The sequence below is a fragment of the Eleutherodactylus coqui genome, chromosome 8, assembly GCF_035609145.1.
Source record: "Eleutherodactylus coqui strain aEleCoq1 chromosome 8, aEleCoq1.hap1, whole genome shotgun sequence".
In the NCBI taxonomy this organism is placed as follows: Eukaryota; Metazoa; Chordata; class Amphibia; order Anura; family Eleutherodactylidae; genus Eleutherodactylus; species Eleutherodactylus coqui.
Window position 1 is genome coordinate 148,187,616 of NC_089844.1, and position 13,888 is coordinate 148,201,503.

Sequence of the window (13,888 nt, forward strand, 5' to 3'; positions counted from 1 at the left end):
CCTCCACCAGCTGTCTCAGCAGAGGAGACAATCTAGGGGAGTCCCTGACCAGGCCTCCCGGTATCCAGAATACACCCTGAGTCAATCCCAGGTCCAGATCATGTTTGATCTCAACCCAAAGCTTCGACTCCCGATGCTTGAGGAGATTCAGTACGCAGTTGACAATGTTAGCCTTATAATACAAGAAGTCCGGTAGGCATAGGCCTCCCTTCTCCTTTGTTCTGGCAAGCATGTTATATTTTAGTCGAGGTCTGCGGCCTCGCCAGACGAATTTTGTTATTAGGGAGCGGATGTGCCTCAGTTAGGGCCTAGGTAGTTTAACGGGGAAGGCCTGGCATACATATAAAAACCTTGGGAGGGAGTCCATTTTAACGGAGTTAATTCTTCCCACCCAGGACAAGAAAAGTGGGTTCCAATTGTTTAGGTCCCTCTCTAGGTTGGCTACGAAGGATTTGAAATTTAGTTCAAATGTGTCTGCAGGGTCTGCCGGTAGCTGAACTCCTAGGTATTTAATGGATTTATCCTACCATTTGAATGGGAACTGTCCCTGAAGGGTCCGCATCTCATGTTGTGGGAGGGATACATTCAATATTTCTGTTTTCTGTAAATTAATTTTAAAATTGCTCGCTGCGCTGAATTTACCAAACTCCCGTAGCAGAACTGGGATGCCGACGCTCGGGCAGGACATATAAATAAGGAGGTCGTCTGCGAACAGAGAGAGTTTGTAGTCTGTTTGTCCCACCCTTATGCCCCTAATCGAGTCGTTCCTCCTTATGGCGTTAGCCAGGGATTCCATTGTCAGGATGTACAAAAAAGGCGACAGTGGGCAGCCCTGTCTCGTTCCGTTTTTATGGGTATATTGTCGAATAGTGACCCGTTTACCCTCACCCTAGCCGTGGGGCTGTTGTAAAGCGCCATGATCCTGTTCCTCATGCAGGGCCCCAACCCTATCCTCTGCAGCGTGGCTTCTAGGAACCTCCATCCCACTCTATCAAAAGCCTTCTCCGTGTCTACTGCCATAAGACAGAGCGGGGACCCCGCATTCCGCGCCGAGGACATCAGCGACATGGATTTTATGTTGTCCCTTCCCTCTCTCCCCGGGACAAACCCCACCTGGTCTCTATGTATTAATTTTGGTATATGGGGCTGCAGCCGGGTCGCAATCAATTTCGCGTATAATTTAATATCTACGTTTAAGAGCGAAATTGGTCTATAATTTCCACAAGTTGTAGGATCCCTCCCTGGCTTGGGCAGTACTACCAGGTGTGCTTGAAGTGCCTGTGGTGGGAAGGGGCAGCCTCTGTTTATTGCATTAAAGGCCTTAAGAAGTAAGGGCGCCAATTCCTCACTGAAGAGTTTATAGAACTTGGAGGTAAACCCATCAGGGTCTGGGCTTTTGCCTGCTTTGAGTTCCTTGATCAGATCCGTTAGTTCCAGGCTTGAGAAATCCTCCTCCATCTTGACTGACTCCTCTGGGTCCACCAGGCCTGGAGCATTGCTATCAAGGTACTCCTCTATTTCCCCCCCCCCCCCCTCTCCTTCTCGCGCTGAAGCCGGGCTAAGCTCAATGTCATATAGCTTTTTGTAGTAATTGTGGAACACCTCCAGTATCTCGGAGGTCGAGTGAGCTATCCCCCCGCTTTGTTTCTGGATTTTAGGGATATGGGTCAGAGGAGTTCTGGGGTGTAGGGCTCTGGACAGCCACCTCCCACATTTATCTCCGTATTCGAATGCACATTTTTGCATTCTGCCTCTATATCCCAATGACTTCTGGTCTAAGATTGTCAGTATTTGGTGGTGTATTGTAGAGATTTCTGCTTTTGTCGTTTCTGTCGGGTGGCCCTTGTTTATTTGCTCTTTGGAATGTAGCTCAGTTAGGAGTCTATTCAGTTTTGCTGACTTATCTTTTTTGAGGCGGGCCCCATGGGAGATACAGATCCCTCTCAGTATGCACTTGAGAGCCTCCCATTTAATGGGGGGGCTAGTTGAGTCTTCCCTGTGCATTTCTTCGAATGTTGTGATAGCTTTTTTGATGTCGCTGGTGCCTAGGGAATCATTAAGGAGGTTCTCATTTAGTCTCCACTGATTTATTTTGGGGGGCCTGCCCATGTCAGTGAGTTCTCCGTATATTGGGGCGTGGTCAGACCACAAAAATGGGCCTATAGAGCAGGCAGGGTTGTAGTCTAATAACCTATGTGAAATAAATAAGTGGTCTATTCGGCTGTAGCTGTTGTGTACCTCTGAATGAAAACTATAGTCCCTGACACCCGGATGCAGGATTCTCCACATGTCCACTAGCTGCAGTCTCTCCAGCTCCCTCTTCAATGTGCGACGTGCTGTGTGCAAGATGAGGGACTTACCCGCCGACGAGTCTACTTCCGGGTCCATCACCATGTTGAGATCGCCTCCCAGGATCACACTTGTGCCGTCAGCGAAGTCAGCCAGCTTACGTAGAATATTCACCCCGAAGGCGACCTGGTTTTGATTGGGGAAATAGATGTTAGCGAATGACAGTACTGAACCCATAACTTCCAGCTTTAAGAAAATATATCTACCGAGTGGATCCACCAAACGATCTTTGATTACATGCTGTAAAGACCTGTGCAATGCTACCGAGACCCCTCCTGCTTTCTTTGTGGGGTGTGGGCTGTGGACCCATGTAGTATAAAATCTGGATGAGAGACGCGGGATGTTATCTGCTTTGAAGTGGTTCTCTTGTAGCATGGCCACCATGATCCCCTTCTTGTGAAGGTGATAAAGGACCTAGTTTCTTTTTTCGGGGGTGTTCATCCCCTTGACATTGTAGGTACATGTAGTAACCTTAACCATGGTCTCTTGAGTACAGGTGCGCGTAAGAGGTCCCAACTCTCGAGCCCCAATGGTGCAGGGAAACGGGGGGGGGGGGGGGGGCAGGTAAGAAGGTGGGGCGAAGAAAGAGAAAGAAGAGAGAAAGAGATTAAAAGAAAAGCGTGAGGCTTAGAGCCTCCTACCATTATAAGATTCTACTTTGAAAAGGTTTTCGATGCAGCGTACTGGCTGCGTACCCTACTGGGGGGTGAGGAGATGCGGAGGCGGGGTTACATCTCCTGGCAGCTCCGGCGGAACCACAGTAATTGTTAACTAAGCTAAACTTTACCGACTTTTATGTCTTTTGTCTGCAGAGAACACATCACTCAGTTAAACCTGAGAAAAAAAATAAGTGAAGAATGCAACAGGCATATATGCATTACGTGAGTGCGACAGCGTTATATAAACACAAGGTGTTAGACTTGGGGTCAACGCTTGGCTCTTCTCTCGACCCTCTTCCATCCTATGGATCCTATGGCTGGAGCTAGCGCCCCCTCTCGTTGTGGCCAGTCTGGGAGCGCTATTATTGAGAGTTCAAAGGCGCCAAGGAATCCTGGCAAGTCCCCTAGGGTCCTGAGAGAAGCTCTTCTATTTCCTTTACACGCCTGAAGTTGAAAGGGATACCCCCATTGGTATTGAATTTCTTTTTCTTTTAGCGCCTCCAGTAAAGGTTTTAGGGCTCGTCTGAGCTGTAACGTGCGTCGTGATAAATCTTGGAAGATGAGAATAGGGGATCCCTTGTACGACAGCTTTCCCGCCTCTCTAGCTCTATGCATAATCAGTTCTTTTTCTTGAAAGAAGTGAACTCTGCAGACCACGTCACGTGGCCTCGCAGGGTCTACAGGCCTTGGGCCCAGCGTACGATGGATTCTGTCAATTTCAATTGGTTCATCTACAGCTTTCTGTAGTAGGTTATTGAAGAATTTCTGAGCCCATGCTCCTAACTGGTTATGTTCTACGCTCTCCTCTAGGCTCTTATGCGGAGATTATTCCTCCTGTGGCGATTCTCCAAATCGTCCAGGTGCATAGACCGTTCTGATAATTGTAATGACTGCGTTTCAATAACTTTTCTGTGGGATTCCACTGTGTCTAATAGCTTTTCCTGAACATCTTCCACCTCCGTTAGGCGCTGGCCCACATTAGCGATATCTTTTTGTAGCGCTGTCATATCTTTTTTGTGTGACAGTTCTAGCTTGTGTAGAGAGCTGTCTAGATCTCTCTTGGTGGGCAGGGAGCGTAGATGTGCTCTCCAGTCCCATTCATCTCCATTGTCTGACCAAGCTGGGGACCTGGTGCGCGACTGGCCGCCTGCGTATATTGCCTGAGACTGTGCTGGGGGGGTGCCTGGGGGGCTGATGGACTCTCCCGATTCCCTTCTCTGTCTCACTGGTGTAAGGGCCTGCTCCACATCTACTGGGGCTGCTGTGTTTGGTGGTGGGGAGTGTGTGCTGGCACAGCACCTTTTGTGGTTCATAGGCTCCTTTGCCCTTCTGGCTGTGGCACCTCTGGGCTGGTGGTTCTCTGTCTCTGCTGCTGCAGGCTCCTGGGATACTTCCTCCGCTGAACCCATGCTACAGTTCATGTCCTCATGCATTTTTATGCTGTGTGGACCACCACTCCGCTGCTCTTCACTTCCGGACGGCTTTCTCATTGCCTCCCTGCTGCCGCCGATCGCAGCCATCTGCAGGGGCGGACTGTGTTCTTGTCTCCTCTGCTCTGGGCTCGGCACTCCTGGTGTCTCCTCTCTGCGTGTGCTGCCGCTCTCCCGCTCTCTTCTCCCCGCCGGCGCCATCTTTGATCTTCCGCGGCCTCCAGCCGCTTCTGTCTGCGGCCACAAAAAGTACTCCAATCGTCCTCTTTCCGGCTCGGACAGGTGGTCCGAGGTGCTGTGGGCTCTCCTACGTCCCATGGGCTCTCTGCTCGCTGGATTATGCCGTCGGTATGCTTTTTTTCTTTAATTGCCGCCGGAGCCCGCCACTCGTGCGACTCACTCACTCATCGGCAAGCTCCGCCCCCCTGAGCTGGATCATATTTTCCTCCAGCAGGTTTCGGGGTATTCTGTAGCTTCCAAATTGTATAGTGTGCACACATCATCAACCAGATCAGACACAAGTGCTGGTCTAAGCTGGGAGTCTTCCCAATGTGTAGAGCCTCAGGCTTTTATTGTAACAAATGATAACTGCCCTTTTATGGGCGTGCAACAGATTACATCAGTAACATATAGGATTCTCATTTGTCGGATCATATAGAATCCCCTGCCTCCCCCTCCCCACACCTCTCTCAAGTCCAGGAGCCTTTGTCTTAACATGCGGTCAAAACTGAAAGTATCTCTTTGTTGGAGAAGTTTCTGTGGAGGAGGGGCTGGATACTGTTCTTCAGTATTGGAATGTGACTTAACTCTTTAAGAGGCTGCTTGTGGAACATTTGTATTAGGCTAACATTATACTACACACACATCTTTCACCATGCCATTGTCCAGCAATTACTATAATGAAATTATGCAGTCATTAGCCTCTAAGAGTTAAAGCCACTACAGCTGCGTAATACATCTAGTTTAGTACAAATCAATAGACATTTTACACTAACTAATCATCATGTCTATCACACCCCGTGTCCCTTTTTTTTCTTGCGATCATGGGGGGTCCCAGCAATTAGACCCTCAGTGATCATATTGATGCCATTTGATTAATATGTAGAGAGGCAGATCTCCATTCTGTCCAGGAAATAACCCAGAAGTGTTCAGCTCCTTCCACCACACATGCTTCAGTGCTATAACTGTCTCTCCTCTTGTTATAGACCCTGTATCTGCCTTGATCGCTGTGTTCACGTATTGCAAGAGTTCTTGCAGCGTGGAGCGCTGGCTGCCCTTATCTGGGAAGTTTGCCAGCAGCAGCTGGAGGCGACGCCAACTCCAATCTTACATGAAGTCATCCTGACGAGGATCTGCAGCTTCCTGGATCAGTTGGTCAATTGTCTCCTAAAGCACAATAAAGTTGTCTTCTACCCTAAAACTTACTACCCCAATGTAGGGAACGTCATACTACATGTGCTGCAGATGGCCTCTGTATCTCTGAGAGGTAAGTGTAGACCTAGTGGAAATACAGATATACACAAGTGCCTGTAGCAACCAATCAACTCATTGATTTCTTTTTTCAGATAGCCAACCGCTTATATCTGGGCAACTGCCCCAGTTTTCTATTGCAACGATTCTTGTAAACCTCCCCACTGTCTTAGAATAGCTGGACACTATAGGACTTTTCAAACTTCTAGTGACAACTTATGCCACATCAGGGGGGGGGCAGTCCTGCCTTGGAATGGAGGAATTGTGCTGTAAAGTGAGGCAGCTCATACTTCATGTATTTTTCCTTTCTTAGATTGGAAAGGTTGCTCCATCGCTTTCATATCTCAGCTCCTGGGAAAAGTCTGCATGCAGGGTCATCAAAGTGAGTATTTTAGTTTTTATGAAAACCATTTCCTAACCCTTGTAAAACTAGGGTGTTAGTGGCCCAGTACATGCTTTCCTGGCCCAGGCTCCTTAATGTCATACATTTATGTCTTCTGTAGATGCTCTGTGCAAAACTGTCTTGTCATTCTGTTGTGTGTATTGCACAGCTGCAGCAAGTGCAGGGTTAAGTGTTTGCAAAGTCTGGAGACTGTCTGTAAATGTATCAATTTATAAAAGTGAGTGTTTGAGAGCGGGAAGGGAGTCCTTGTCTTGTGGAGTTGTAGTCAGGAGGTCCAGCTACATTTATCCCTCATGTAGTGAAGCATGCAAGAGGAGGAGAGGTTTTCCCAGCTTGGATGTGCATGTGAGGAGGAAGGAGCGAGCTCCACCTAAGTAGAGCGAGAGCAACGGTAAGTGAGTGCTTGTCAAGACCCAGTGCAGAGGTACTGTCTACGTGATAAGTTCCTACATGACCATCTGGATCTAGTGGATCACCGCTTCGAGGTGGTACACCCATTTTGTCTTTCACACCCAGCTGTCCTGAAGTCTAGATCACCGGGCTGGAGGTACTACTGTCAAGTCTATTAATTCCCTGCACTGTCATTGCTCTAAATTGTCCCTTGAATTGTTAAAGTTTGCCAAGTAAAGTTTATTCCAGGCCCTGACCGTTCCCAGGGACCTCAGGTATTTCATATCTGTTTGCAGCTCGTTTTATTCTCCGCCGGAGTTCATTCTGGTCTGTACTGGAACGATGGCATCACTTGTGACAAACCTTCTCTGTTCTACCATCTATTGGACATCCCTATCTTAGAGGTGTCTGAAAGAGGCCCAGCGCTGCCCTGGCCTTGGCTGCATGCGTCCTTTCGGGAGGGAGCATGGCAAGTGCCGCCGTGACAAGTCAGCATCTTGTTCCCTCAGCTACTTGGCGTCTGACATACTACGGGATGCTGCAACGGGCTCCTTCACATGAACATATTGTTAGTGTATTCCGTGCAGGTAATACGCTGTACCAATCTGCCATAAGCGCCCATGCTGCCGATCACATATTGGGCACTATAAAGATCGCGGCATGCTCTATCTTGGCGCATATTACACAAGCCTACATGCCAAGATAGTGCATAGTGATCGGCGGCCCACAGCAAGTACACAATGTCATTGCATACTTGCTGCATGCTGTGCGACTGTCACATGCGGGCAGCACATAGTGATTTGCGCTTGTGTGCAGCTGCCCTAAAAGCCAGAGATTTCTTATGATGCAGGTATATTAAGACTTTCACCATCTTCTCACAGCCCTTTCTGAGAGCAGAACAAGGTAGCAACAGGCTCACTAATTAGTGATATGTCTGCTATACGTATCTGTGCAGTAGTTTGGTAGAAGCTTGACTTTTAGCAGCAGCCAGACACAGAGGACTACAGGATTCCTTGATATTCGTGAGCTGCCGCTGTCTGGCTCACCCCATCCTCCAGCCACTGATGAATTGCTTCAGGCTGATCACTGTCTATGTACAGTATTAATCAGTAGCCGGAGAGCAGGGTGGTCTAGCTACAGCTTATGAATATGGGAGACTACTTCCTGTAGTCATGTGTCTGGCTGCTACTAATACAATGCACATTTCTCCCCAATTACTGCACAGATACATGCAGCATATCCTTATAATCCATTAGAGATGAGCGAACGTGTTCGGCTCCGCCCCTTTTCGCCCGAACACCGAACTTTGCGAGCAATTCCGTGCTCGGGCGAAAAAAGTTCGGGGGTCGCCGTGGCAGCGCGGGGGGGTGCGGCGGGGAGTGGGGGGGAGAGGGAGAGAGAGAGGGCTCCCCCCTGTTCCCCGCTGCTGCCGCCCGCCCCGCCGTGCCTCTCCCTGCCCCCCGGCGCCCGCCGAAGCTTTACGCGCGGACACTGAAGTCCTCGGCAAAGCCGGTGTCCGGGGGCGTAAGTGTTCGTTAAGAACACGTTCGCTCATCTCTATAATCCATGTGACTGTCACTACCTGGTGCGGTTCTCCGAGATGTCTGAAAAGATGGTGACAGTCTCTTACAAGGGGCTCTCACTAGGATGGCTCATTTCCATATTGGCATTTTAGTTACAGCAGACCAGGTCATCCATGTAATATGTGACTAGCATGTAGTATTACGTTTCTCTGAAGAAGCAGCTGCTGCAGTTTACTTCTACAATGAACAGCCAGCGTCGGCTTTCAGCAGCAAAATCGGCTGTTTGCTAGTAGTTGCAGCTGATTTCCGCAGCATCTCCTACTATAGGACTGACTTTTCTGAGCCAATCCGTTTAAGAATAAAGTTAATATAAGGAAGTTTACTAAGGCTCCATCCCGGGGTCCCATCAAGGTGTCCATTTGAGATCCAGGAAACAGATCCCCTGGACAGAACCTGTCCCGGCTGCTATTGAAAACTGCTAAAACTGAGACCAATAGATCCCTGTTTCTGCAGGTTTCTGTTAACTTCTAGCACTTTGTGCTGGAAGGAATAGCACGGTGGACTGCGCTGTTCTTTTCGGCATAAAATGCCAGAAATGAATGGAAGCCTGCTGTAACACAGACCTATTGGTCTCCATTTCAGCAGCTTTCAATAATGGCCATTTTTTGGGGTTTTAAACGGACGCCATAACAGGACCCTTGGATGGAGCCAAAAACAAGATGTGAATGGAGCTTAAGGACTAACTTGGCTGATCAGAAGTATCCTGTAATTAGGGAACATCCCTTGAAGGTGGATGGGATAACCATGTTCTGCCTCTTTATTACAGGGGAGCTGTTTAATGTGCTGTTACCTCGCCTGACCACGCTTGTCCAGTCAGACTGCATCTGGCAGAGGATTTGTTGGAGACTGATGGTCTGTTCCTGACCGGTGGATGGAGCCAGTGGTATCTGCACTTGTTCAGGTGGCGGATGGGTAAGTGAGAAATGTCTTGTTATTGCTTCTGCACCACATAAAGCTGACCATACATTTTCGGACAGTTGTATGCCAAACAAGCTCATTTGGCCAACAGCTATCCGTCTTGACCCCCAACCCCCCCCCCCCCCCACCCCGCACTTTTACATAACCATTTGTGGCTCTGCCGACCGTGCATGTGTTCTGGATGGGGAGAGGGCAATAAGCTTATTCCCCTGCAAACAAAAAAGGATTGGACGTGTTGAAATTCAGCTGAGTGAAAGGTTTCTTTGAAAACTGCAACTGCTGATGGCATCTTAGTAAATGGAGGGGCGCTATAATTCTTTTTTTTTTAAACTTGTTTTATTGAACAATATATATTTTGTACATTACATGAATAAAAAATTATTTAAACAGTGTGCATTACATACATTAACAATAATTAAACTTTGCATACATCAGAAAGTTCTTTGGTATCAGTGTTCGGTACACAAGCACGTTACATTTTCTCTATTTTTACCCAGCATATCTTAATACATCTGTAGTGTTCGTAGCATTATTGCTCATTTTACCTGCCAAGCCTGGGTGTGCTCTGTCTTAATAAATTTTGGAACATTTCTTGCGTGAAGTTTGTGTTTGTTGTCCCGCACCAAATCCCCCACACCTTGTCAAACTTTTCAGGGTATTTCCTGTTCTTGTAAACTATTTTCTCGTATGGTAGGATGGTATTGATAATGCTCTGCCATTTTGTAACTGTCGGGGGGCGCCTGTCCATCCATCTCAGCGCTATGACTTTGCGGGCATAAAATAATGCTTTAGTGAGGAATATTTTATCATAATGTTGCCATTGCTCCTCATCTATGATCCCTAGCAGACACATTGCTGGATCCAGCGGTACTGGTATTCCCATCAGTTGGGTCAGGAACTCTGTGACCTCTCCCCAATACGTGTATACCATCGGACAGCCCCATATTAGATGGTTGAAGTTTGCGATTGTTGCGCGGCATCGGTGGCACTGACTGGTCACTGATCTGTTCATTTTATGGAGTCTAGTTGGTGTTAGATAACATTGATGCAGGATATATAACTGGGTTAGTTTGTTGTTCGCGGCTGGTGAGACCCTGGTGTAGGTGGCCATTGCGGTCTCCCAGTCCTCATCAGTCAGTGTTGGGATAAGTTCCCTCCATTTCTCCAGTACCGCCATTTGTGTATTGGGGATCTTAGAGTATAACAAGTGGGTATATAACTTTGAGATTAGGCCCCTAGGGCCCTGTGTGCGCAGTATACCTATTAATGGGTATGTGGAGAAGGGTCTTCTGGGTTCTGGGAATTGCACTGTCAATGCGTGTCTGAGTTGCAGATATCTAAAAAATCCTGTTCTAGGTACCCGGTATATTTGCTGCAATTGCTCAAAGGAGACTAGTGTCCCATCAATGTATAGGTGTTCCAGTGTGGTAATTCCCAGATTTAACCAAAATTGTCTGTCTGGAAGGTTCAATAAATGCGGCAACGCTCTATTATTCCATAAGGGGGTTTCCAGGGGGGTGTCTTCTTGCCCCGTCAGTTTCCTACGTGCCCTCCAGACACTTATTGCGAGCCTGTGAATGGGCAGCATTGGTTTCGTCAACAGCCCTGGTTTTTCCAGGATGATCCAGAGGGATGCCTCCGAAAGGAAGTACATCAGGTGGTGCTCGGAGTTCGGGAGAGGGGCGCCCGACAGCCAGTAACGTATATATCTGACTTGCCCTGCCAGGTAGTATATTTTGAAGTCCGGCAGCGCCATCCCCGCCAGCTCTTTAGGCTTTTGTAGGGTTTCCATACGGAGTTTGGCTCTAGCCTTCCCCCAAACGAACGATGTTATTAATGAGTTAGTTGTTTTAAAGAATTTTTGTGCTATAGCTACTTCTGCATGTTCTAGTCGGTATAGATATTTGGGGAGAATTATCATTTTAATAAGATTTATTCTTCCTGCTACAGATAGTGGCAGGGGGCTCCAGGCTTTCAGTTTTAATTGCAGGGTTGTTATTAGGGGTGCGATGTTTAGATTAAAGCTTTGAGTATGGTCCCGGGTGATGTAGACCCCCAAGTATTTAAATTGGGGGACAATTTGCAGGTTGTGGTATACCTCCCCCACCCTCCACTCCTCCTCTCTCAGCGGCATAAGGGTAGACTTCTGCCAGTTAATACGTAGGCCTGAGAAATTCCCGAATTCGTCTATCTGGGAGACGGCTAAGGGCAGGGTGCTTTGGGGTTCTGACATGTAGAGTATTATATCATCCGCATACAATCCTATCTTGTCCTCCCTGGGGCCAATCTGGATCCCCCTATATAGTGTGTGTTGTCGAATTTTTAGTGCTAGGGGTTCTATGGCAATCGCGAATAGAAGGGGGGAAAGTGGGCAGCCCTGTCGGGTCCCCCTGTGAAGTGGGAGGGAGGTGGAGATCAGGCCATTTGCCACTACTCTCGCCGTCGGTGCACTATAGAAGATAGAGACCCACCTGATGAACGGCTCCCCGAACCCAAATTTTCGCAGAACCTCCATCAAATATGGCCACTCCACTGAATCAAATGCCTTGGCAGCATCCAATGAGGCCAGGGCCCAGCTTTCTCTCCACCTCCGTCCCACCTGCGTAATTACCTGCGTCCTTCTCATATTGTCTGACGTGGACATTCCCGGAATAAATCCGGATTGGTCCGGGTGTATGATATCCTTAATTGCTTGGTTCAGCCTGAAAGCCAGTACCTTGGCGAGGATTTTATAGTCTGTATTTAAAGGGGTTGTCCCGCGGCAGCAAGTGGGTCTATACACTTCTGTATGGCCATATTAATGCACTTTGTAATGTACATTGTGCATTAATTATGAGCCATACAGAAGTTATCAAAAGTTATTCACTTACCTGTTCCGTTGCTGGCGTCCTCGTCTCCATGGTTGCCGTCTAATTTTCGCCGTCTAATGGCTAAATTAGACGCGCTTGCGCAGTCCGGGTCTTCTTATCTTCTCAATGGGGCTCCGTGTAGCTCCGCCCCATCACGTGCCGATTCCAGCCAATCAGGAGGCTGGAATCGGCAATGGACCGCACAGAAGCCCTGTGGTCCACGGAGGGAGAAGATGCCGGCGGCCATCTTCACCGGGTAAGTAAGAAGTCACCGGAGCGCGGGCATTCAGGTAAGCGCTGTCCGGTGTTCTTTTTTAACCCCTGCATCGGGGTTGTCTCGCGCCGAACGGGGGGGGGGGGGGTTGTTGAAAAAAAAAAAAAAAAACCCGTTTCGGCGCGGGACAACCCCTTTAAGAGGGAGATAGGTCTATACGACCCACACTCCTCCGGGTTCTTTTCGGGCTTTAGTATAAGGACTATATTGGCCTCTAACATCGACTCTGGAAGGTGTCCTTTCTCAAATATATCCTCATATAGTGAGAGTAGTTGTGGTGTTATTTCCTCTCTGTACTGAAGATAAACTTCTACTGGTATACCGTCTGTACCCGGGGTCTTGTTTTTTGCCATGCCCTCCATTGCCTCCTTTATTTCTTCTATTGTGATAGGGCCATCTAATAGGGATCTATGCGTTTGCTGTAATACTGGAAATGCTATGCTGGTTAGGTAATTCTCTAGCTCTGCTGGGGTGTAGTTAATCTGGGACTGGTATAGGTCTTGGTAGAATTGTTGAAATCTTTCTAGTATATCTTGGGGGTCTGTGAGTACTGTGCCCTCGGTTGATTTGATCCTTAATATAGCCGGGGAAGTAGTCTCTTGTCGGGCCATATATGCTAGCAATTTACTGGACTGATTACCTAGCTCAAAAAAGGACTGGCGGGTGAAGAATAGTCTCCTGTGAGCCTTTTCCTTCAAATGCATCAGATACTCCCTACCTACTTGTAGCCATTTATCTCTTTTATCGTTTGAGGGATGGGCTATAAATTCTTTTTCTAGTTGTTGGCATTGTTGCGCTAACTGTTCCTCCTCTTTAGCTGCGTTTTTTTTTAATGAAGGAGATTGAGGATTTAAAGCATCCTCTAAGGTATGGCTTAAAGGCTTCCCACACCAGCATCCTGTCCCGGCTTTCCTCATGCGCCTCGTAGTATATTTGAATTTGGTCTACTATTCGGTCATTTGGGCCAAGCAGTGAAAGCCAGAACGGGTGTATTCGTTGCTTCCTCATTACAAGGGGGCCTGGTTTTCAAAGAACCATGCAGATCGGTGAGTGGTCTGAGATCCCTCTTGGCAGAAATTCTATGGACTCTATTTTTGCAAATAATAAGGGGGATCCAAATATATAATCTATTCGGCTCAGTGCATGATTATGGGCTGCATGGCAAGAAAACTCCTGTTGGTGGGGGTGAAATGTTCGCCATAGATCCAGCCATCCCGCCACCGAGATCATAGAGGCCAGGCGGGTCGGGCCCCGTCTCCCGCCCCCCGAGCACCCCCTCCAAATCTGTCCAGGTGTGGGTCCATGACCATATTCATGTCTCCCATACAGATAGTCGTTACATCTGGTGTAAATGAGGCAAATTGTATGCCTTCTGCCAGAAGGGCTGTTGACGTTGTCGGTGGGTTATAGTAACATAGGAGTACATATGGTTCATTGTTTATTTTGGCTCTTACGAAGATGTATCTGCCCTCTGGGTCTCTTTTCAATTGTTCTACCTCCCATCTGAGGGACCTCTCTATCAATAGAGACACCCCCCTGGAATATGATGTGTGGTATGAGTGT

The 13,888-nt window shown here is 48.0% G+C and overlaps 2 long non-coding RNA genes and 1 pseudogene across 2 annotated transcripts in view; 2 read left to right on the forward strand and 1 right to left on the reverse strand.

Annotated features, from left to right (window-relative positions):
• Positions 1 to 13,888, forward strand: part of LOC136576984 (uncharacterized) — a 248,318-nt gene that overhangs the window by 105,553 nt on the left and 128,877 nt on the right. The window lies entirely within an intron of this gene.
• Positions 1 to 13,888, reverse strand: part of LOC136576981 (mitochondrial dynamics protein MID49-like) — a 104,047-nt pseudogene that overhangs the window by 85,378 nt on the left and 4,781 nt on the right.
• On the forward strand, positions 5,803 to 9,125 carry LOC136576985 (uncharacterized). Its single transcript, XR_010786430.1, has 3 exons — positions 5,803 to 5,924; positions 6,222 to 6,290; positions 9,051 to 9,125. It is a non-coding gene; the product is annotated as an uncharacterized lncRNA (long non-coding RNA).